Raw genomic sequence first — 25,408 nt, 5'->3', positions numbered from 1 at the left:
CGGCGCAGACCTTACGTACAAGCGAGACGATAGACGGGCCTTCCTGGTGACGCCATTGAAATTCTGAGTTAAGTATTTGTGGGTCGCTCCCAGTCCTTAGTGGTTGTTCTAGCTTCTTGGAAGCTTTGTTGTTAGCTTACTGGCTTTTGTTGTATTGCATGGTTCCATTGCATTTGTGGTTCTTAGTCGTGGTTCTTAGTATTTTATTTGACAGTTGCAATTGCCAAAAACCGAGGGTTTTGTTTTTCACGAAGATTTAGTACTTCGGTAACCCTTGAAGTTTGATACTAGGTTAGTGTGCACGATGCCTAGCCATAGTGGATTCCTTGGTTTTCTTAAATGTTGCAACAAGGATTCCCGATTGGAGGACTCGTGTCCGATACCTCCGGTTGGAACTCCGATATATGAGCTCTACAGTCGACATGGTGTGGGTCCTATTATTTATAATAAATATTGGGTACGTTACACGAAAAGGGATGGTGTCCTTAGTTGGCCACCACATGGAAGTTTTGAACTTACAATTTTAGATAATCTTGAAGCCAAATTATTCAAAAGGAAAGCTAGGCCAGCTATGTTTGATTCTTTTCGGTTGTGGCGTAAAGAGGCCAAGCAGAAAGAAATCAAACAGCTTAAAAAGGATCGAAGAGAAGGGTTTGTTCCAATAATGCAAGTTGTACAACAATGTCAGCAAGATAAAGAAGAAAAAGAAATAGAAGTTTCTACTAGATTACATCACATGAGGATAGATAAATGTTATCCGGTTTTACAAACTAGTCCTGATAAGAAAGAGGAGGATCCGAAGGAGGATCCCCTGTTAACGTACTTCATGAACTCACCACCTCCTTATGCACAGGGTGCTACAGCCCCTGTAGTTCCTCCAGTAGTCCCGCCTGTCATTCCTCCTGTTGTCCCTCCTGTTGTTCCGGCGGCTGCTGGACAGCCCGTTGTTAATACTACGTTTGTCCCACCACCTGTTCCTATTTCTACTACACCTTTGTCTGTACCTCCTCAACCGCTAGCCTTTGCTACTTCGACTGTCTCGTCTGTCTCCGCTGTTCCTACGTTCACTTCTAATATTGTCGCCCCTGTTCTTTTTCCTTCTTCTCCTTGTGCTCGTACCCGTATCCCTAATACTGTTGCTACGCTCTATTCACCACTAGCTGGATCGATACTACCACCCAGCGTTTCAGAAACTTCTCAAAGACGAAGTCAAATCCCTGGTGGAAGGGAAAGAGAGACGTTAGTGACGATGGCACATAGGTGGATAGGGCATCCTGGTAATTACCCTCCACGTGTGGTCTTCGACACATTTTCTCAGTTTAATGAGCCTACACAGAGATTCGTGTTCAAAGAAATGTGTAACTTTTTGAGAGAGCAATGGTATAATGATGATTTAGATACCGTACCGCCCGATGTGACTGAGCTTCAGAGTCAATTTTCAAACGGTATGATCGTAGGTGGAGATGTACGACGTGCCTTAGAGCGATTGTTAGCATTTAGATCCAACGTGCCTTCTCAAGTATCGTTTGATAACGACCTAGAAACTTGGAAATCGGCTCCTGGTCAGTATCCTATGAGAGAGGTTCCGCCACTTTGGGTGCCAGGTGATCCGCAAGCTCATCCCCCGGTTTTACCGCACTTCCGAAGAGTTTGGATACACCTCCCATGGAAACGATCCGAAGTCTTGCAAGTGAAACAATCTTTGCCAGATCCGCGTAAGAATCCGGCTGGTTACTATAAGGAGTTATCCCAATTGGTGGACGCTTCTGTTATGAACCTTGCCGACATCGACATGCTGTTTGGTAATGTCGTACCGCAACCGGTTTGGGCGAAAATTCGCCAAGCAAATCATGCAAACGAGTTAGGTGGCGATTGGGCAGCACTATTAGCGGCTGATGGATTACAAGTTGGTGGGGCTAAGCCTGATCAGTTAATTTTAGATTTACCTCAGAAAATTATTACACTCATGAAAACTCTCATGCCGGCGATGAAGGTGAACTGGGATAAATTAGCAGCTTGTAAACAGAAGAAGGATGAGAGTGTCTCCGATTTCTTTACGAGGTTCGAAGAGGCATTTGTTGATCATAGTGGTCAGGACATGGGTACGGAGGGAGGTCAACGGTTATTTGTTGACAAATTTGTAGCGAATTTGTTGCCTGAACTATGCAACAAATTGAAAAACTCAGAAAGTGCATGGGCTGTTTCAACCACTGCACAGATATTAGCAAAGGCTCAATATTATGAAAATAGGGAGAAAGAAGAAAGTGATCGTTCAGACAAGAAAACTAAAGAGCTTAAAACGAAGGTTTTGTTGCAACAAGCGTAGTATCCTCCATGTTCGACTCACAATGATTCGCAACAGCAGTATAGGCCGCAGTCACAGTCCTCAAGAGCGCAGTCACGATCTGATTCCTCTGACTATAGATCTACACTTGGGTATAATCAGTGCGCATATTGTAGAAGAGAGGGACATATAAAATATGATTGCCCGGCTTTGCGTGATCGACTTAATGGTATATCGGCACGTGGAAGTCGTGGTGGTCCTCAACAAGCATCTCGAGGTAGAGGCCGCGGTACCTCCCAGAATCAAACTGAGCGCTCTAATACGTCAACAGAGGCGAATAATTGTTTCGACCAGCGAAATGCGGGGTCAGTTAGATCTACACAATATCCTGTGGACGATTACTACGCAGAACATGGGACTGTTGCAAACGATCATTACTAGGACAGCCACCGACAAAGAGAGGGAGTAGTATCAGTTCCGGTTGATCAGAGTGGGCCTTACGTCGCAGTAGCTACTTCTGGCGTAGTTGAGCCTTTTCTGTTAGACACTGGTGCGACGAAAAGTTCCATCATGCATTCGAAACTCCCTGGCGCACCTTTGTCTGGCTTAACAAATGTTTCCGTTGGATTCTCTGGCGCCCCTGTTAGCAATCCTGTTTCCAGCCCGTTGCCACTTACGATTGGCCCTCGTGAGCTGGAGGCTCCTTTGATTCTATCTACTGGTTGTGGTGAGAATCTTTTGGGCTTGGATTTGTTAAAACGGTTATTTGCGACTTTGTATTGCTCCCCTGAAGGAGTGGAGCTTACATTAGGTCGGAGAGTAATCTCTCCTATGTACTTGGCGATCGATAAATTCCCACCGGAATTGAGCTCCCTTCCTGCGTCTCTATGGGCCACAGGTCCCAATGACGTGGGTCTCTTGAACATCCCACCTTACATGATCAAACTGAAACCAAATGTGCGACTGCCACGTATACCACAGTATCGTATCTCCATTGAGGGAGAACGAGCGCTATTAGCGATTGTACACGACCTGATCAAAAAGGATGTCGTTGAAGAAACTCGAGGAAATGTGTGTAACAGTCCTGTACTACCAATTTTAAAACGCACTGACCCATCTAAACCTCCTGTGTATCGGTTCATAATTGATTTGAGGGAAGTGAATAAAATAGTGATCCCACAGTTTCCCGTGGTCCCTGATATAACGGCTTTGTTGACCCTGATTCCAGCTTCTGCCTCCTGGTTCACGGTGATCGACCTAAAGAATGCCTTCTTTAGCATCCCGATTGCTGAGGAAAGCAGAGACCTATTCGGATTTTCATTAGGTGGTCGCAGTTTCAGACTAAAACGCGCACCACAAGGCTATTGCGAAAGTCCGTCGATCTATAGCCAAGCACTTAAAAGTCAACTGGATGCATTTGTGTTACCGACGGGTGCGGTTTTGATTCAATACGTTGACGACCTATTAGTGGCAGCCGATACGGAGGCTATTTGCAAAACTGCTACAGTATCACTATTGCGTTATCTACATGACTTACATCACAAGGTGTCACCTTCCAAGCTGCAATATTGTTGCCAAGAAGTCACCTACTTAGGTCACTTATTGTCAAAAGAAGGGAGAAGGTTGACCCCAGAGAGAATTGCAGCGATTTCTCGAATGACTGTGCCAAAAACTCAGAGAGATGTACGTGCCTTTCTAGGTATTACGTCATACTGCAGACAGTGGATTCCAAATTTTTCACTATTGGCGAAACCATTGTTAGCTCTCACGTGCAAGGATGTTCCGACTCCTTTGCCATGGACTGAAGAGTGTCAGAAAAGTTTCTCTGAATTACGTGACGCGTTGTGTTCGGCTCCTGTGTTAGGTACTCCTGATTACAGTAAGCCGTTTACACTGTACGTTCACGAGAGGGATGGTTGTGCGTTGAGTGTTCTGGCGAAACAATTTGGTGACAAACAGCGCCCATGCGCATATTTTTCTTCGACCTTAGACCCAGTAGCTAGAGCTTTGCCGAGTTGTTTACGAGCAACAGCGGCAGCTGCGGCGTCCATTCGACAATCCGCAGGTCTGGTCATGGATAATATGCTTACGGTGATGGTTCCTCATGCAGTTGACACTCTCTTGAACCGAACAAAAACTCAACATTTGACAAGCGCAAGGTTGTCTGGGTATGAGTTGACGTTACTGGCTAGTCACATACGCATAAAAAGATGTAACGTGTTGAACCCAGCAACATTGTTACCGATCAACATGGAGTCAAGTGGTGAAGCACCGCATGACTGTTATCTGAGGACTGAGGAGGAAACAAAGGGTCGTATTGACCTGAAAGATGCTCCATTGATAGATCCCGATGGTACTTTATATGTGGATGGTTCCTGTTTCAAGTTGCCGAATGGTGATGTGATGACTGCGTATGCGGTAGTGACATTGAGTACGGTTGTAGAAACTGCAAGATTGAGTCAGAATTCGGCCCAGGCTGCTGAGCTGATCGCCTTGACGAGAGCGTGTGTGTTGTCCAGGGGAAAGCGGGTGAATGTGTTTACCGACAGCCAGTATGCTTTTGGTGTGGCGCACAGTTTTGGGCGATTGTGGAGAGAAAGAGGATTCTTAACGTCGCATGGCACGAAGATTCAGCATGGACAGCTTGTGAACGACCTTCTAGACGCACTTACACTGCCTAAGCAGGTGGCCATAGTCAAATGTAGTGCACATCGGAAAGTGACGGATGATGTTGGTCGTGGTAATGCGTTTGCAGATGAAATTGCTAAGGAGACAGCTAAAGATCTGACAAATCGAATGTATGTTACAAGTTCAGTGAGATGGCCAACGGAGACTAGTATGTGCGAAGACACAGTTGAGAGTGTGAGAGGAATACAGAATGAGGCCACTGAGACGGAAAAGACTAAGTGGAAAGAGAGCACGGGGAGGTTGGATGAGAATGGATGTTGGGTTGATTTGTCAGAGAAACAGAGGTGGATGTTACCGGATGCATATGTGCTCACTGTTGTTACAATGGCTCATGGTACAGCACACATAAGCGCAAAAGGCATATGCAAGTTGTTGTCCCCTGTATGGAAGAATGATGGGATTACTAAATGTGCAGAGAGAGTGGTTAAGAATTGTATGGTGTGTTTGATGTATAATCCCGGCAAGGGCACTCCCACTCCACCTGGTCATTTTGCCCCTCCTACATGCCCTTTTGAAGTTATCCAGTTGGACTTCATCCATATGGAGAGATGCAACAACTTGAAATATGTCTTGGTCGTAGTATGTGCGTTCTCCAGATGGATTGAGGCTTACCCCCTCAAGGATAATACTGCCCTGTCCACAGCAAAAATTCTGCTCAAAGAGTATTTCCCCAGATATGGAATGCCTCGGATTGTATGGTCGGACAACGGAAGTGAGTTTGTGGGGAGTGTGATGAAGAGTGTGTGTCGTGGCTTAGGGATAGTACAGAAATTTCATAGTGCTAACCATCCTCAGTCAGCGGGCTTGGTGGAAGGATACAACGGCACCCTAAAACTAAAATTGGCTAAAATTCAGGCAACAACTGGTTTATCATGGCCAGATGCTTTGCCTTTAGCTCTCTTATCAACCAGGGCAACTGTACACTCACGGGTAGGGCTTAGCCCATATGAGATTGTTTTTGGCCATCCTGCTAACATATGGGGAGTCCCAAGGCCTAAAGAGTTTGATAGAATCGAATATCCAATGTTGATCGACTATCTTCATGATCTGACTGCTAAATTGAGTTTGATTCATCAACAGGTCTTTGAGGCTCTGCCGTCACAAACAGAGGGTCCTGGTCATCGGCTCCAACCCGGGGACTGGCTTCTTGTCCGCAATTTCGGACGAAAACGGAACCTTGAGCCGAGATTCGTGGGACCATACCAGGTGCAACTAGCAACGAGGACGGCGGTTCGGCTGGAGGGACGGAAGCACTGGGTACATGCTACCCACACCAAGAAAGTCCCGCTTCCTTTGCCGTCGGACACCTGGATGAGAAGAGGTCTTTCTTCATCTGAAACCGACACTCCACAACGTTTTGTCCCATTCAGCGAAGCTCAGCTTGTCTCTGACCCCCTTGTTGATCCCCCTCAAACAATTCCCTCTCCGTCAACACTGGAAAATTCGAGTGCTGAACAATCAACTGAACGATCGAACACTCATTTGCCATCCAATCCACTGTTTGAAGACCAGACTCGCCCTGGGAGCAGCCGATACTTTCTTCGTCCACGCACAAAAGACTAATAAAAGAAATTTTTGTTATTTTTGAAATTCACATTTGCTCTGAACATTGTGGACATTTTATATTGTGTACCTTTTTCCTTTTCTTTTTCATGCAGCCAAGAATCTTATAGTAAATTGAATGTTCAATTAATCTAGAACCTATCATCTGGGTTGGCCGTAGGGCCGTGCGGGTACTTTCTTCTGTTTAGCAGCTATCGACACTAGGTCGGTTTCTTTTGTCAATTTCTGGGAACTCCTGGGGATTGATAATCGCTACTCGGAACAAAGTGCGTCAAGAACGTCGCGGACGGTCGTTAGAGGATGGAATTTTCTAAGCTGTCGAAAGAAGAGAAAATGTCGGCGCAAAGATCTACGTTAAACAAGGTGTTTCGTTCAAGATGTTTTTTGTTACAGGTTTTCATGTTGTTCCTGACTGTATCTATGCTACTAGTGGGTGGAGTGTATTTTGGTTTTCAATCACTGTTGCCCTCTACTATACCTACTCCTCCTTCTCATGACCTAAATTTCGTCTCTACTGTTTCTCCACATTCTTTTCACATACTGCCTAAACATGAGCAAGTCAGACGTGCGGAATTTAGAAACAATTCTTTTGTGCAACTGCTGCATCAGCATCAGTTGGTGGTAAACACTACAAATTGTTGGGTGTGTGGACTAATGCCACATACAATGGACAGGGGTATCCCGTATTTCGTTCTTCCGTACAGCCCCCAAGGGTCAGACCGAGCATTTCAAACTATGTTTCGCAGTGCACTAGATTCCTACCCCCATCGAGAGCCACGCTCAGCACACTTTGGTCCTGGCCCGTACCACAAGTCTCTGGCGATAGCTATTGCTGATTTAGATAGAGATATTTTTGACGCATCGCTCATCCCAGAGGAGGAGGTGCGAGCCTATAGGGAACTAAGTGAGACTGAGTATAGTGTATCAGTAGGTGATAGGCAGCTCAAAAGCTCATCTCCAATCTGGATTGTACCTCACCCAGGCCACTTTTGTCTGCAAGGTCGTGGCTGAAATCCAAGAGCCCTGCTTGGGAAGAGCGCTTGTGTAGATACTTACGTTCTACCGATGCTCTCTTCCCCTGTCTTCCTAACTGCCAAGGGTACCTATTTCGCATGTTATGATCGAGTATACACGTGGTTACCTCATGACTTCTCGGGTACCTGCTATATTGCAAATCTCTTGCCTCCGACTTTCACTGTTGCTGCAGATTATCACCGAACTAGAGTTGAGAGAGGTGTTATTAGCAGAGAAGATACTGCCGGACAAGAGGCAGGAGACTTCTTTAAGGGGTTCCTACCGTTTTGGGGCCCTATGGTCAATAGTAGAAATCTGAGGCAGTTAACCTGTGTAGTAGAGTCAACTGCTAACATAACCGCAAGTGCCCTTGGTAATTTGACAGCAGAGCTTCAAGCGGATAGGCTTATGACGTTACAGAACCGTATGGTTCTAGACATTGTTCTAGCAGATAGAGGAGGTGTGTGCAAGGTCATCCATTCGAGCTGCTGCATATTCATACCTGATAACGCTCCAACGGTTTATCAAGCCATCTCCAAGTTGCACAAAATCTCCGAGTCCATACACGTGGACGAGGGAAATTGGACGCTTCTAGGATGGTTTTGGGGCCTGATGTCGACCTGGGGTTGGAAGATTCTGATGATTATAGGGGTTGTTGTGACGTTCCTGTTCACGTGTTGTCTTTGTGTACAGTGTGGTCCTGCCTTATGTGGCCTTTGTGCTACAACGTGTATAAGAAGGCCATCTGTTACCAATGAGACATTGATGGATAGAATAATGTTTCAGCAACATCTGAATGATCTGATGAACATCGAGATCGATTATGATTTCGACTAGTGCTTGCCTACATGAGGGCAAAAGGAGCGTCTGAGGTTCCGTGAAAATCGATACGGTGTTGTGGGCATTGCCGAATATGGACGAGTTTGGTATCTATGAACCGTAAATGGCGAAATTCAGTAAGTGTACGCGTTTTCGCTACACTACTCAACACGGTTCGCCTAAATTACGTGTTTCGTCGTCTGAACCCTCGGGTTCCATTTTAGATACGGCGTCCATTTTGTTTCTTGCCCTCACGCAGTCAGCGAGCAGGCAACTGTTCGCCTCATGACCCCATTCGTTCCCAAGCCATACGGAAGACGCATATTCCTTTCACACGTCTTTATGACTGGAGGAATGACACTGCAGAGGCAAATGGCTCAGCTTGAGGGTAATCGTGCCGTGCCGGCCTATTGTTTCAGCCGTGCACGTGCTGGGATCAAGTTCCTTGATCCTTCGATCATGTTTCCAATATTACCCCCACACTCTTTTATCTAGATGTGTCTGACTTCCTAGCAGCTGTTCTTGTCTCTCTTCTTTCTCATTTTACAACTCTGGTGGGATGTGCCTAATGGTGGGAAGATGTACGTTTACAGTTGGGAACCAGTGATGTTACTGTGATTATGTTCCGGGGTTCTGAAAACATGAAAGCTACCTTTTGATGTTTATTATAGGAACTGGGTTGTAACCTTTTGTTCACATATTGTGCAATGGCAGAATCTTGTATAAAGGAGAGCGACTCACATATGCAAGTTGAGAAGCAGACTCGTAGAACCTACACGCTGTTGTACTTCTAGTGACTTTTGCCTCCCTGCAGTAATAAACTCTGGTCTTTGACGCCGAAGGAAGTGTCCCGTGTCTCTGTCTTTAGTGCGCCGAAACAGGTATCCCACGAAGGTTATAGGTGTTGTTCCCTGGCACCGCTGGGCCTTAGATAGCCCAGTCCTTCAACATGATAGAGGCTAAGTTCAAAATGGTTGTTAAGCCTCTAGTAGATAAGATAGGACTATTGACAGTTGAAGTGTCCAGATTAGGTGGCCTATTGGGTACCCTTACCGGCAATAATGAGAGCCTTAGCGCGATATAGAGGGGTGTATCATCTGGCAGCATTGTACGGAAGCAGTCTGAGGGAGGGTCTAGTATTCGCAAATCTGGTGGATCGGACTCACTGGGTAGACAGCAAGTAAAGGCCAAAGTGGTCCCAGCAGCTACGGTGGTGGGGGGGAGCAGCCCCACCCCCACCCCCAGTCTTAGCCCCTGGTTCAGTTCTACCACCCAGAAGAACTCGTTCTACTAACCTCCCGCCAGACTGTGTACCTTATGTTGTTGTCCTCTCTAACGTCCCGCCTCTGGAACCTAACTCTACCTATTCCCCCCAGGAATCACATGATTCCCTCAAAAATAAAACAGTTTCTTGGTTGAACAGGTATTGCGGGTTCCCTACAACCTACTCCGACCAAATACTTACAACCAGAAGGGTACCCTGGATAGGAAATGCCAGGAAAACTTGTAGGGGTGATTGCGTCATTGTTCATTTTAAGCACCCTCAACATGTCGCAACCGTGTTACTCAGAGCAGCCTCTTTAACACCAGGGGAGAATGGTGTACGTGTGCACCCTTTGGGTTATTTTTATAACCACCTTAGTAAGGGGCCTCATTCTATTAACCGAAGTGGGGTCTCCAATACGAATAACTGTACACCCCTTGAAATCCCAAGTCAAAACAGATACCAGGCTATGGGTACATCAAGTATTCCAACTTCTGAAATCCCAACCCAGAATAGATATCAGGTTTTGGGTACACCAAGTATACTGGCTCTAAATGACTGACTGCCAAAGGGTGGTAGGCCTTGTCTGTGTTTAACGGTAAATATCCAGGCTGGTAACTTAACCGGAACAAGTTTAGAACCCGAGCAGCCACGAACAGCGAATTGTGACCTGCATTTTTGTAACGGGGTTGAACCTGCATTTGTTGTAAAGAGTATGGCGAATGTTCAATCATTTGAATGTATTGAGGTTACTAATGTTGGACCAGCTGTGGCTGTACCCCGTCCAGATGTTGACAATCATGGTAATGTTCTGGATCAACCTATAAGTTGTTCTATTGAGGGTACATCTATTATTAGCTGGAACATAGCCGGTTGGGCCTCTAAAGGTGAAAGGTTGGGTTGGTTGGACTTGATCAGATCATACGATATATTATGCTTCCAAGAAACCTGGTGCACCACTAAACCTAGCTTAAATGGCTATGTGTGTTATAGCTTAGAGGCTTTGGAGTCACGGTATGATCGGGCAAAGGGTGGCTTGCTCCTCCTATTATCTGTGGACTTATTGTTGACTGTCGTTAAACACATAACTATAGGAAGCCATTCCCAAATTTTATGGGTACATCAAAAAGAAGGCTTAGATCTGCTTTTGATTAATTTTTACAACAACATTTTTGATAACTCACGGCACAAGGTTATCGAGGAACTGGGTAATACCCTCATGAAGCTTGTAAATGAAACCAAATGCATTTTTACCTACATCTGGTTAGGTGGTTTTAATTCACCGACCTGTCCACTATCGTCCACTAGGGCATGTGGGATGTTAAATAATAGTGGCGAAAAAACATATCACTTCCCACACAATACCTATGGGGCGGCCATTAACAATATTATGCCGACCTTTGATTTAGAGCTACTAGAGCCAGTGTGGAACAATAGTGGCCACATCCTACCTACTTTTACCGGAAGGAACTCTAATTCTAATATAGACCATGTTATGGTCTCTTCAAGTATCATACCACATTGTAGTACCCTGGTAATTGAGGATTCTAGTTTAAGTGACCATAATTGCATTGTATTGAGAATTGAATCTTTTCAGTGCAGAAGTCAGGATGTGAGAAGAACCCTAGTTAGCACTGAGCCGCACAGATCAAATGGGATAAGGTTGAGATGGAGAGGCGAAAAATCCAGTGCAGTATTACCTGTAATTATCTCTAAATCTTTGACAGACATTGAGGATATTTTGGCAGCAGGTAGTGCGCCTGTTGCCATTATAAATAATTTTGTTAATATCAGTAAAATTATTAATACCATATTTACAGGACGCAGAACTAATAACACCACACGCAATAAGGGCTGGTTTGATCATGTATGTACAGCACTCCATGTACAACTTAAACGTGCCTTAACATTAAGACCGAGGGATCAAAACGAAGTTTCACTCCTGAGAAAGGATTATAAAATGGCACTCTCTAAAAGGAAGAGGGAGCTGCAACAGGAAGCATGGGATAATTTATCCCGTGCTGCAGAAACCTCTGATAGCTGCCTGTTTTGGTCAACGGTTAATTCACCCTTTTTAAAGGACGATAAAGCCCCACACCTTGCATCTAATGTCAGTAGTGAGGCTTGGGTGTCTCATTTTTCGGCTATATTTTATGCTAACGGTTCTATTGTGGGAGAACAAAGCCATTGGCCTATACTCCCATTGGATATTTCATTGGGAGAAGTTGAAAGTAGTATCGGGGCCAGCAAGGGGGGCAAAGCACAAGGGCCTGATGGAGTCCCCATTGATGTGTATAGGGCCGTTCCGCAAATGTGGGGACCTATCCTCACTCTGGTGCTTAACGCGGCTGTGGTAACTATGATCCCGCCTACCTGGGGAGACTCTAATATTGTCCCTATTTATAAAAAGGGGGACAGGTCTGCAGCAAGTAACTACCGCCCGATCAGTCTGTTAGACTCGTCGGTGAAAGTTATGAGTAGAGTGCTACTGCCCAGGCTGTAAGCTTGGGCGGAGGATGAAGGGATCCTCGCAAGCTAACAGTATGGCTTCAGAAAGGGCCGAGGGACACTGGATCAGTGCCTGAATCTAGAACTCCTAATTGGCAAGTACACTACGGCAAAGCAGGGTACTTTGTACCTCTGCTTTGCCGACTTGAGTAGTGCTACTTGGGTGTTATCTTTACACATAATAATAGCTGGTCTCAAGAACTTACAAATGTAAGGACAAAAATAATAAAGAGTGCCCATGGTATCTTTAAGTTCGCCTCTAAGATCGGCGATAGACGGATTGGGGACATGATGTCAATTTACAAGGCCAGGAGCGTCTCAATTGCATTATACGGTGCTGGGATATGGGGTTATACTAATGCAGATGTTGTGCAAAGAGAAGAAAATGACTTCCTCAAAAAACTTCCTCAGCCCCAAACGAATTGACTCACAGAGAACTGGGTGTGGCCTATTTAGGTGACCTCATTTCGTTGAGACCACTGATGATATGGCGTGCGATCTGGGGGAAGGATGAAACGGTCTTTAATCAAAGCGTCATTAAGGATTGCCTTGACCTAGACAACTACACTAAGATACCCTGGCTTAAGTATGTACTAGACAGCTTCAGGGATATTTTTGGGCTCAATGTACTGGCTGAACCATGTTCTGCAGGGAATATCCCTAAAGCAGACATGAAAAACATCTTTATGCAGTACAGAGCACGGAAACGTCTGGAAGTTAACTGTCGCCTTACTACAGTCTGTCTTTATAATAAATAAATTGAAGGTGATGTACCACAGCTATACCTGAGTATGGTAACTAGACCTGCACATTGGTTTGTTTTAACCAGACTAAGATTTGGTACGGCTCACGTTCTGGTGGCCTTTCCCCAACCTAAGAAGCAACCCGTTGGGCCATGCCCATGTGATGGGCATTCCAAGCAAAGTACCCTGCACTTTACGTTAATTTGCACTCTCTTTTTGAATGTTAGGGTGGCCTACTTGAAACCGATTTTTGTAAAATATGGTGTCGGAAATGTGGAGGATGCGATGAAGCTAATTTATAATATGAATTCTCCGGACAAATGTTTTTATATTGCCACTTTTACTTCCAAATCAGTTCAGATGAGAAATAGTATGTTATTTTAAATATTTATTCCTTTTAACCTGCATTGTTTTTTATCATGCACCTTTTTAACTGTATTGTATTGTATTGTATTATGCATTTTGCTTATGTGCTTTTATGGTCATTATATAATATGAACCGAATAAAGCTTCATGAAATGAAAAATGACAAGCTAAAAAGGTGTTTAACAGCGAAATTTGACCCACAGAGAAATGTCGATTTTGAGCGCTACACTTTCGCAATCGTGTTTCAACAACTAGATGAGACACTAGATGACTTTGCGACCAGACTGAGAAAGCTAGTAACTCACTGTGAGTTTGATAAATTCGACAACGAACAAGCAATAAGGCTGCGCATCATTGAGGGCTGCCGCGACACGGAGTTCCGCGCAAGGATATTGAAAGTGCCGACGTCATTAGAGAACATATTATCACTAGCAAGAGCGGAGGCAAGAGCAACAGCACACGCAAGAGAAATGGAGCGAGAAAAGACAAGCGAGTGGAACAGGCACACCGCATAACCAACAACAATCGCACTGGCAGCTGGAAAAAAGACAGAAATGAACAGGCAGCGAAGAAACAACAAGAAGGAACCTGCTACAGGTGTGGACTAGAATTTCCACATCGAGGCCCAAGCCCAGCATTTGGCCAGACATGCAGAAAATGCAATGGGAGAAATCACTACGCCAGTGTATGTCAAGGAGTGCAGTTCAGAAACGACAGGGGAAAAACAGGAACACCACGAATGTCGACGACCAGACATGTCAGACATGTCGAAACAGGAACAAGAAGCTCATCACTAGAAACAGGTGATGAAAAGGAAGAAAAGACTGAACGACTATACCTCATGTCGGACGTTGCCACCGAACAGACTGATGAAGATGACAAAGAAGAAAGGATATGTCTAATAAACAAAAGCAAAATGAAGAAGACAGAGTCCGTGACCATAGGAGTAGGGCCACACTAAACAAAGTTTGTCCTGGACAGCGGTGCAACATGTAACATTATGTGTATATCAGAGTATGAAAAAATGAAGACAAAGCCGACATTGAGGCCGTCCAGAGTTGAAGTCTTCACGTGGGGATCGCGGAGACCAGTGACAAACATGGGGAAATTTACAGAAGAACTGACATACAAAGACCAAAGGCTCAAAGAAGACATTCATGTGCTGAAGGGAGACATCCCAGGACCATGCCTACTGACAGGCCCGGACTGGCTGTTGCGGGCACCGGGCAATCCCCCGGTGCGCCGCAAGGGGAGGGGGCCGGTTTTGGGCCCTGGGGGCCGTTTTTGTTACAGGGCCGTTTATGCAGCATAGCTGCAAAATCGGTCCTGTAACAAAATCGTCCGAAAACCGGCCACGGCAAAGAGCTCGGTCGCACCCCCAGGGGTGAGGTAACGGGTTTTTAGGAACCCGATGGTGCCAGGGGATAACACCCGAAGACCTCTGAGTTCTCCCTTGTTCCAGACCACAGAAACACTGAGTCTTCTAGTCGCAGTCAGAGATCGTGTTTTATTGGCAGCTACCAAGTAACATGTGTCCTAGAAGCACGACAACACGGGTCGTGTGTTCTCAGGAGACTGTTCGTTTTTACAGAACCAGCCTTCTCCTTATATACAGAAATAATAGCTGCAAGCAAGAATTCTTGAGTTTATGATATGGCTGTATACATATTTCTACAATAATACAAAGAGCGAAGTCATGTAAGCAAGCCCACATTTTAGATGTCCAGTTCGTTGATAGATTACCCGGCCAGGCCCGGAACTCCCATCAGATATCGATGAAACGCCAATAAAGAAGGGCACCTCCTAGTCATAAAACTGGCCATAAACAAGGAACGTGGACAGGTGCGTGTGTGTGTAGAAAACATGATTTGTACGTAGTGAATGGTTTGTGGCATGTTATGCATAGATGCTATCGTATTCGGCCACTGGGCGAGGAGCTGCCCAAACAGGTTTGGCTGGAGGCAATGGAGTCAGTTGGGACAGGTCAGGGGGGAGTCAGGGAGAGGTGGACGTGTCCTTTTAGATCAAGCTCGACCTTACTCAATTGACTTATCATGAGGGCAAGACACAAGATGGATGCCGTTTACAAAATGGAGTCTAAGGGTTCGGGACGGAAACTATGGTTTAATGGGGTTGGCATCCCTCGATCATGACGCCAATTCATAGGAATGATGTCCTAATCATTACCGGTCTGTTGATACCAAATTCGTCATGGGATATTGATATTTTGTGGCACGGGTATCGGATCTCGATATCGTGATAACAGTAGGGTCCAGAATTTTCAGAACCACAGACCCTCCTTTTGCCCTTATGTAAGGCAATAACTCATGTTAATCTGAGTCCAAATCTGTATGAATAAATTCGTGGAGATGCTGCTGTAGCATCATTCTGTTGCTCAGTTCGTCCCTTGACACAGGCTTCTTTGCACATGGAGTAGCACAGAGGCCACATAGTGCAGGAGCGCATTGTACACACAGGCAGAACATAAACAGAAGAGCCAAGATCATCCCAATGAAGATCAGTGTTTTCCATCCCCAGGCAGTGATCAGTTCCCAGAACCACCCTAGCAGGGACCAATCTCCTTTATCTATGTGAAGGGAACCAGATATTTTGTGTAGCTTGGAGATGGCCTGGTACACTGTCGGTGCGTTATCAGGGATGAAAATACAGCAACTAGATTGGATCACTCTGCATACGCCACCACGATCGGCGAGTATGATATCTAGGGCAATTCGGTTCTGAAGGGTCATAAGTCGATCCGACTGAAGCTCGGTTGTCAAATTGCCAAGGGCTCCGGCCGTTGTAATCACGGCGGATTCAACTATCCTCGATAACTGGCGAATATTCCTGCTGTTCACCATAGCCCCCCAAAATGGCAGAAAACCCTTTGCGAAGTCTGCAAATTCCTGACCCGCGGTGTCGTCTTTACTCACGACACCCCTAGCTGTCCGTGTCCGATGGTAATCTGCTCTGGCTGTGTAGGTGGGAGGCAGCAGAAATGAGATAAAACACGTGCCTGAGAAGTCAGGGGGCAACCAGGTATAGGCTTGGTCATGGCAGACGAAATAGGTACCTTTGGCTGCTAAGAATAGAGGGGAAGTTCGGGAAGCGAATACATATGTTTCCGTGCATATGCTCTTTCCTAATTGTGCTTTGGGATCCCTGCCGATGCCTTGCAAACATAAGTGACCTCGGTGGGGCACTATCCAAACTAGGCGGGATTTCTTTGCCGTCTGGCCCTTACTCAAGTAAACCCCATATTTAGTTACGTTCCAACGACTGTATGGAGCGAGTTCATCTTTGGGGATCGTATGATAGGTGTCAAATTCCCTACTCATATTTCTGATCCCTGCCACTAATGCCTTGTTGCTGGAATCGCTCTCAAGGGAACGGGTCGGGTATGGTTCTAGGGCGAACAGGAACATGGTCTGGAAAGCCCATAGAGAACCATAATAACTGAATGGCAGGATGAAGTACGGGATACCCTTATCAGTCGTGTGTGGCATGAGTCCACATATCCAACAGTTCGATGTGTTCATTATGGACTGGTGTTGGTGTAGGAGTTGAATAAATGAGTTATTTATGAATTCGAGTCTTCTGGCAGACTCGTGTTCAGATAGAGGGTGAAAGTAGTGTGGAGAGATAGTAGGAGGAGGTGGTAGCTGGGTGTCATTTGAAAAAGTAACTTGAAATACGAACAGAGTATAACCAGTCAGGAACATCGTTATGCTACACAACATTAAAATACATGTTATCAAAAACCTTCTTCTGGCCAGTATTGTGCATAATTGTCTCTCAAGGTTCGTGAATCTGGCAGGTCTCTTTACCCTAGGAAACTCCATCCTCTAGTTGCTGCCCGCGGTGGTAGGTTGATTCTGCCAGGGAGTGCGCTCTGTTCAGTCCGGGGTAACTCCCTTGGACCAACCAGAACCGTTGACCTAAACGTCCCCAGCTGCACTCCCCAGACTTCAACCGCGACCCTAGCAGCAGAACCGGATGGCGGTTCGAAAATCAAAAATGAGCAAGTTCCCTGGGCGAGAGAGCTGAAAAATGAAAAATAGTTCTTGGGGGAAGGAAAATCACATTAATTTGCCTTTTATTAGTCTCTTTGTCTTGACCTTAGATTGTACCGGTCTTTCCCAGGTACTGTGTGGTCTTTAAACAATGTCTCAGGTTCTGTAGTGTCCAACTGTATTGACGGTGGCACAAGTCCTTGTAAAATATGATCACTCTCCTTTTCGGTACCAGTTTCTCTTAAACGTGCATCGCTGAAAGGGATGAAGCGAGGTATGGATTCTGTCTCAGCAATTCCTTCATTGACCCACCGGTCGTATGGGAGGGGCAGAGGGACCCTTTTGCAGTGGGTCCCATGTACCCAGTTCTTCTTGCCTTCCACCCGAATGGCTGATCTCGTGGAAAGAAGTACAAGGTACACCTCGGCTGTCCGTTGTTCGTGCGCTGGAAATTCCGCACCAACACCCACGTGCCGGGTTCGATGGAGTGACCTGGATCGTCAGAGGCTGGCGGAGAGGAACTGCGAACCTGTTGGTGTAAAACACGTAATTTAGTTGTTAATTCGCACAAATAGTCAAGCAGTACGGGGTGCTCTATTTCGCTGAGTTTCTTTGGCCTTGGCACGCCCCAGACGTTGGCTGGGCGGCCAAACACTATTTCATGGGGGCTAAGTCCTAATCTGGAATGGACGGTCATTCTGGTCGACAGGAGTGCTAGAGGCAAGGCGTCAGGCCATTTAAGACCTGTACTGGCTTGGATCTTGGCTAGCTTGAGTTTCAACGTGCCATTGTAACACTCCACTAATCCAGCTGATTGGGGGTGATTTGCAGCGTGGAACTTTTGGCGTATGCCTAGACACTCACACACTCTCCTCATTACACGTCCTACGAATTCACTTCCATTATCACTCCAGACGATTCTAGGCATACCAAATCTAGGAAAGAATTCTTTGACAAGGGCTTTGGCAGTTGACAAGGCGGTGTTGTCCATAAGGGGGTACGCTTCCACCCACCTGGAAAAAGCGCAAACAACAACGAGCACATACTTCAGATTGTTGCACCTCTCCATGTGGATGAAATCGAGCTGCAAAACCTCGAACAGATACGTTGGAGGTGCAAAATGACCAGCTGGAGTTGGGGTTCCCCTACCGGGATTGTGTTTCAAACATACCATACAGTTTCTGACCACATTCTCTGCATATTTTGGGATATTACTATTCCGCCATACTGGGGCCAATAGTTTACATATTCCTTTCGAACTGATGTGCGCAATTCCGTGAGCCATCGTTACTACTGCAAGTACATATGCGTTAGGTAATAGCCATCGCTGGTGTTCTGATAATTCGACCCAACAACCATTCGCATCTAACCTACCCTTACTTTCTCTCCATTCATTCACCTCTTTCTCAGTTGCCTCGGCTTGTATAGATTTCAAGCTTTCAATGGTGTCTTCACACATTCCCACATCAGTAATCCATCTAGCGGGACCTACAACATACATCCGACTCATTGTGTTCCTTGCAGTCTCTTTCGCAACCTCGTCTGCAAATGCATTCCCGCGGCCAACATCGTCTTGAATCTTTTTGTGTGCACTGCATTTCACAATGGCAACTTGTAGTGGCAAGGTCAGTGACTCGAGGAGCTCATTAACTAGCTGACCATGCTGTATCTTTGCACCATGTGACGTCAGGAACCCACGTTCACGCCACAATCTCCCAAAACTGTGAGCCACACCAAAGGCGTATTGGCTGTCAGTGTACACATTCACTCGCTTTCCTTTCGCCAACACACATGCTCTTGTAAGTGCAATTAGTTCTGCGGCTTGTGCAGAATTGTGGGAAATACGCGCGGTCTCTATAATGGTGTGTAATGTCGTTACGGCATATGCTGCAGTCGTATCACCATTCGGCAACTTGAAACATGAACCATCAACCCATAAAGTATCATTGCATTCAGGAAGGGGAGTGTCCTGTAAGTCTACTCTCCCTTTTGTCTCTTCTTCTGTCCTAAAGCAGCAGTCATGTTTATCAATCTTGTCTGTTTCTGTCGGGATGGGTAGTAACGTAGCGGGGTTGAGTGTATCACACCTCTTTATGTGGATGTGACTTGCTAACAGTGTAAGTTCGTAACTAGATAGTCGAGCGCTAGTAAGATGTTGTGTCTTCGTCCTGTTTAGCAAGATGTCTACTGCATGCGGAACCATAACGATCAGAGTGTTATTCATGACTAATCCAGCAGACTGTCGAATGCAGACAGCTGCTGCGGCGGTGGCCCTCAGACAACTTGGTAGGGCTTTAGCCACAGGATCTAGAGTTGCCTAAAAATACGCGCATGGGCGCTGTTTGTCCCCAAAGTGTTGTGTTAGGACTGATAATGCACAACCTTCCTTCTCATGGACGTATAATGTAAAAGGCTTACTGTAGTTGGGGTTTCCCAACACAGGAGCCGAACACAATGCATCACGCAACTCGTGAAAACTCGTCTGACAATCTTCAGACCAGGGCATAGGATTTGGCGTGTCTTTGCAGAGTAGTGCCAGCAAGGGTTTAGCTAGTAGTGAGAAATTCAGTATCCATTGTCTACAGTACGATGTAACGCCCAAGAAGGCCCGAACCGCTCTCTGTGTCCTTGGGGCACTTAGGTCTGCAATTGCCTGTATTCTTTCTGGTGTCAGTCTCCTTCCCTCCTTCGACAAGATGTGACCTAGGTAGGTTACTTCTTGTCGGCAAAATTGTAGTTTGGAAAGAGAGACTTTGTGCTTCATGTCACATAAGTGACGCAATAATGACAACGTGGCTTGTTTTCAAATCTCTTCAGTGTCTGCAGCGATCAGCAGATCGTCTACATACTGAATCAGAGTTGACCCATCTGGTAGAACAATTGTGTCCAGTTGTGTTTTCAGGGCCTGACTGAATATTGATGGGCTTTCGCAGTAGCCTTGAGGAGCGCACTTGAAGCGGAAGCTTCGTCCTCCTAAATTGAAGCCGAAAATATCTCTACTCTCCTCAGCAATCGGGATGCTAAAGAAAGCGTTCTTCAGGTCAATTACTGAAAACCAAGTTGCTGAAGCTGGAACCATTGTCAATAAAGCAGTAATGTCGGGGACAACCGGAAACTGTGGGATAACTACCTTGTTCACTTCTCTGAGGTCAATCACAAACCTGTACACAGGGGGCTGTGAAGGATCAGTACGCTTTAAGACGGGTAAAACTGGACTGGTACAAACATTTCCTGTTGTTTCTTCGATGACATCTTTATCAATCAGATCATAAACAATCGTCAACAACGCTTTTTCGCATTCACTGGATATTTTGTATTGGGGAATACGTGGCAACCTAACGTTGGCTTTCAAAGTTATGACATACGGTGCTATCTCCAAACGACCTACATCATTAGAACCATTAGCCCAGAGTATATCAGGAAGACATGACAATTCAGTTGCAATATTTTCCTTTGACACATACATTGGAGAAATGACTTTCTTGCCTAAAGTAAGTTGTACTCCCAAGGGAGAACAGTACAAGGTCGCATATAACCTCTTTAGTGAATCCAAACCTAACAAATGTTCACCGCAACCTGTTGTAAGAATGAGGGGTGCTTCTAATTCGCATGGGCCAACAGAAAGGGACATGGGACTAGAGATCGGGTTTCTAACAGGGGCGCCAGAGAAACCTACTGAAACATTCATTTCGCCAGACAAAGGTGCGCCAGGAAGTTTCGAGTGCATAATAGAACTTTTTGTAGCACCAGTATCCAGCAGAAATGGCTCTGACACTCCTGAGGTAATCACCTCGACATAAGGTCCATTCTGATCTACTGGAACTGAAACGACTCCCTCTCTTTGTCCATGGCTGTCCTAGCAATCATTACCCTCATTTTCGTGTTCGGTGTAATAGTCGTCGGCATAGTACTGAGCTGACCTAGACGATGTATTATTCTGTTGGTCAAAGCTGTTCATGGAATTTTGAGGCGGAAAGGAAGTTGTATTCTGGGTGAAATTTCCACGGCCCCTACCTCTAGGGGCATGTTGAACACCTCTTCCCCTTACACCTGAAACACCGTTTAAACGTCGCTCAAGAGCCGGACAATTACCTTTAAAGTGACCCTCTTCCTTGCAATACGCACATTGATTCGGGCCATCCGGAAGACGCTGATGGGAAAACTCGTTCCCTTGCGCGTTTCTCGAATACTGCTGTTGTGGTTGATAATTGGGCTGACTAGCCGTACGAGGCGGATAGGCCTGCTGGAGAAGAACTTTAGTTTTTAAATCTTTCGTCTTTTTGTCTACTTTATCTAACTCGTCTTTGCGCCTATTTTCATAGTACTGGGCTGTAGCTAAAATCTGTGCTGACGTAGAGACAGCCCAAGCACTCTCTGAATCTTTTAGTTTATTACATAGTTCAGGAAGTAAATTATGTATGAATTTGTCTACAAACAATCTTTGGCCACCCTCGGTGGCCATATCCTGACCACTATGATCGGTGTAAGTTTCCTCAAATCTCGTGAAAAAGTCGGACACATTCTCATCTTTCTTCTGCTTGCACGCAGATAGCTTGTCCCAGTTTACGTGTAATTCAGGCATTATTGTTTTCATGTACGCGATAATCCTACCGGGAAGTTCAGCTATTAACGGCTCAGGTTTAGAACCACCTATTTGTCTAGCATCTATAGCGGTAATATTAGCCCATGAGTCACCTAGTTCTTGATCATGGTCCGTATGACGTATTTTACTCCATAAAGGATGTGGAACAACGTTCCCAAACAACATGTCTACATCCGCTAAATTCATTACACATGAGCTTGCAGTCTGCGATAACTCCTTATAATACCCAGTTGGGTTTTTACGGGGATCAGGTAGTGTCTGCTTAAGTGCTAAAACTTCTGATCTTTTCCAGGGGACATGTACCCATACACGCTGGAAATGAGGCAGAATTGGTGAGTTTACATTCGCATCACCTTCCCTCCAAACCAGAGGAACTTCTCTCATGGGGTACTGTCTCGCTCTCTTCCTACCTGCTACGTCGTCTTCGTACAATGATCTAGAGACGTTTCCCTTACTCCTATAAGAGAACAATAATAGTTCGTCCATTGTATATTTGGGATCATTTGTCTCCAAATCTTCGCATAGATATACACACATCTCTTCGAATACGTATCTCTGAGTGGGTGCATTCCATTGACGGAAAACTTCCATAACAGACTGAACATCATATCTAACAGTATCCGCAATCCATTGGCGTGCTAGGTTATTCAGCACTTTTCTTTCCTCGTAATCAGGCAGTTGACTACGTAACTGTCTATGTTCCGTTGTAGGGGTCGTTTTAGGTGACCCAAAGAAAGGTGAAAACAGACCAGTGACGGTACCTGTCACTCTTTGTCTAATAGAAGGAGAAGCTTGCGGAGGGGCAAGTGCATCAGAAAAACCAGGCTGAGGCGAAGAAGAAATCGAGGTCATAGCAGAGATAGTTGAAACAGTGGCAGACGTAGTATCAAAGGGAACAGTTGGAGCTGTAGGCAAAATGGTAGACGTAGATGGAGCATGTAGCAAAGACGGCGGCCCTTGAGAAGGCTGCGCCGGAGAAGTAGAAACCAGCTGAAGAGGAGCTGGCGTTCGTGCAAGAGCTGTGTTACGTGCGCCGGGGCGCGGTATAGTAAAATGCCTTGGGGGTGCGGTAGCGTCTAACGCATACGGCGGTGGCGAGTTCAATAAGTGGGACATTAATGGATCTTTCTCGGATCTTTCCTCTTGACCTTGTCCCTTATTCGGTAACATCGGGTAACATTTATCTACTGCTAGTTTCTTGCTCCTAAGTATTTGTTCGCTTTCTTGCTCTTCCTCGTTATCTCTGTATGCGACGGCAGCTTGTACCATCGACATACCTCTTTTATTCCTTTTTGCTAATTTTATTTCTTTCTGTTTGGCTTCTTTGCGCCATAAGCGAAAAGAGTCAAACATCGCCGGCCGGGCTTTTTTCTTGAACAATTTGACCTCGAGGTTATCTAAAACTTCTGAGTCAAAACTACCATATTGGGGCCATTTTAAAACACCATCCTTGCGGGTGTATTTTATCCACACTTCATTATATGTGATAGGACCTACACCATGCTTCACATAGAGCTCATATGTTGGAGTTCCAATCGGAGGAACCGGACAAGAATCCTCTAATCGGGAGTCCTTACTACAACCAAGGCAAAACAAGTTTCCAAGTCTGCTAAAACCAGGCATCTTCGCTCACTAGTCTAGCTTCAAACTTCAAAGGATTATCTATTACGATATTTCTCGTGAAAACACGAGTCCTTCGGCTTTGGGGCTTGCAAGTACCAAATCAAAGCGTATCTCAAGGATACCAAAAACTAAGGATCAAACTAAGGACTGGGAGACGCTCCACTTATACTTAACTGAAGTATTTGAAGATCGATGACGTCGCTAGAAGACTCGTCTATCGTTTCGCTCTACCAAGGATCACTGGGTCCAAAACAAGGCGATAGTCAGGGCAGCAGTCCTTCGTAGCCGTCGGGACGCGGGGAACCTCGCAGCAAAGACCTTCGGAACCACGTCGACATACAGGGGTCGCTGAAGTGGCTGGCCGTCCTCTGGAATTTTCACACGAAGCTCCTCACGAACATCTGGCTTGTACCGTCGCCGCTTGATACCGCCCCGAGTTGGGCGCCAACTGAGGTAACGGGTTTTTAGGAACCCGATGGTGCCAGGGGATAACACCCGAAGACCTCTGAGTTCTCCCTTGTTCCGGACCACAGAAACACTGAGTCTTCTAGTCGCAGTCAGAGATCAAGTTTTATTGGCAGCTACCAAGTAACATGTGTCCTAGAAGCACGACAACACGGGTCGTGTGTTCTCAGGAGACTGTTCGTTTTTACAGAACAAGCCTTCTCCTTATATACAGAAATAATAGCTGCAAGCAAGAATTCTTGAGTTTATGATATGGCTGTATACATATTTCTACAATAATACAAAGATCGAAGTCATGTAAGCAAGCCCACATTTTAGATGTCCAGTTCGTTGATAGATTACCCGGCCAGGCCCGGAACTCCCATCAGATATCGATGAAACGCCAATAAAGAAGGGCACCTCCTAGTCATAAAACTGGCCATAAACAAGGAACGTGGACAGGTGCGTGTGTGTGTAGAAAACATGATTTGTACGTAGTGAATGGTTTGTGGCATGTTATGCATAGATGCTATCGTATTCGGCCACTGGGCGAGGAGCTGCCCAAACAGGTTTGGCTGGAGGCAATGGAGTCAGTTGGGACAGGTCAGGGGGGAGTCAGGGAGAGGTGGACGTGTCCTTTTAGATCAAGCTCGACCTTACTCAATTTACTTATCATGAGGGCAAGACACAAGATGGATGCCGTTTACAAAATGGAGTCTAAGGGTTCGGGACGGAAACTATGGTTTAATGGGGTTGGCATCCCTCGATCATGACGCAAATGCATAGGAATGATGTCCTAATCATTACCGGTCTGTTGATACCAAATTCGTCATGGGATATTGATATTTTGTGGCACGGGTATCGGATCTCGATATCGTGATAACAGTAGGGTCCAGAATTTTCAGAACCACACGGGGCTGGCCGAGCACTTTGCCAGGGCCGGTTTTGGTTCTCAGTCCGGCCCTGCCTACTGAGCAAGATCACAGCTCAGATAATGGGTCTCATGGCAATAACATACAACATGTCAGAGAAAAGAAGCATCCTGAAGGAATACCCCAAACTATTACAGGGACAGGGGAAGCTGAAAGGGCAGCAGATAACGCTGCACATTGACGAAACAGTCAGGCCAATTGCGCAACACCATCGAAGAGTACCAATACATCTGCAGCCACAAGTAGAAGAAGAACTGGAAGCACTCCTCAGGCAACACATCATTGAGCCAGCCAAAGGACCAACACCATGGGTGTCACCGATCGTGGCGGTGCCAAAGAAAGACACAACAAAGATAAGAATATGTGTCGACATGAGGATACCAAACAAGGCAATTGAACGCGAAAGACATCCCGGGCCACACCTCGATGACATGATCAGATGCCTAACAGGCACGAGACGATTTTCAAAACTAGATCTATGCAAGGGATATCACCAGCTAGAATTGGATCCTCAGTCATGATACATCACGACGTTTTCCATGCA

This window comes from Lissotriton helveticus, chromosome 5_1 (assembly GCF_964261635.1).
Source record: "Lissotriton helveticus chromosome 5_1, aLisHel1.1, whole genome shotgun sequence".
NCBI classification, from domain to species: Eukaryota; Metazoa; Chordata; class Amphibia; order Caudata; family Salamandridae; genus Lissotriton; species Lissotriton helveticus.
Note: the sequence above shows the minus strand (reverse complement) of the source record.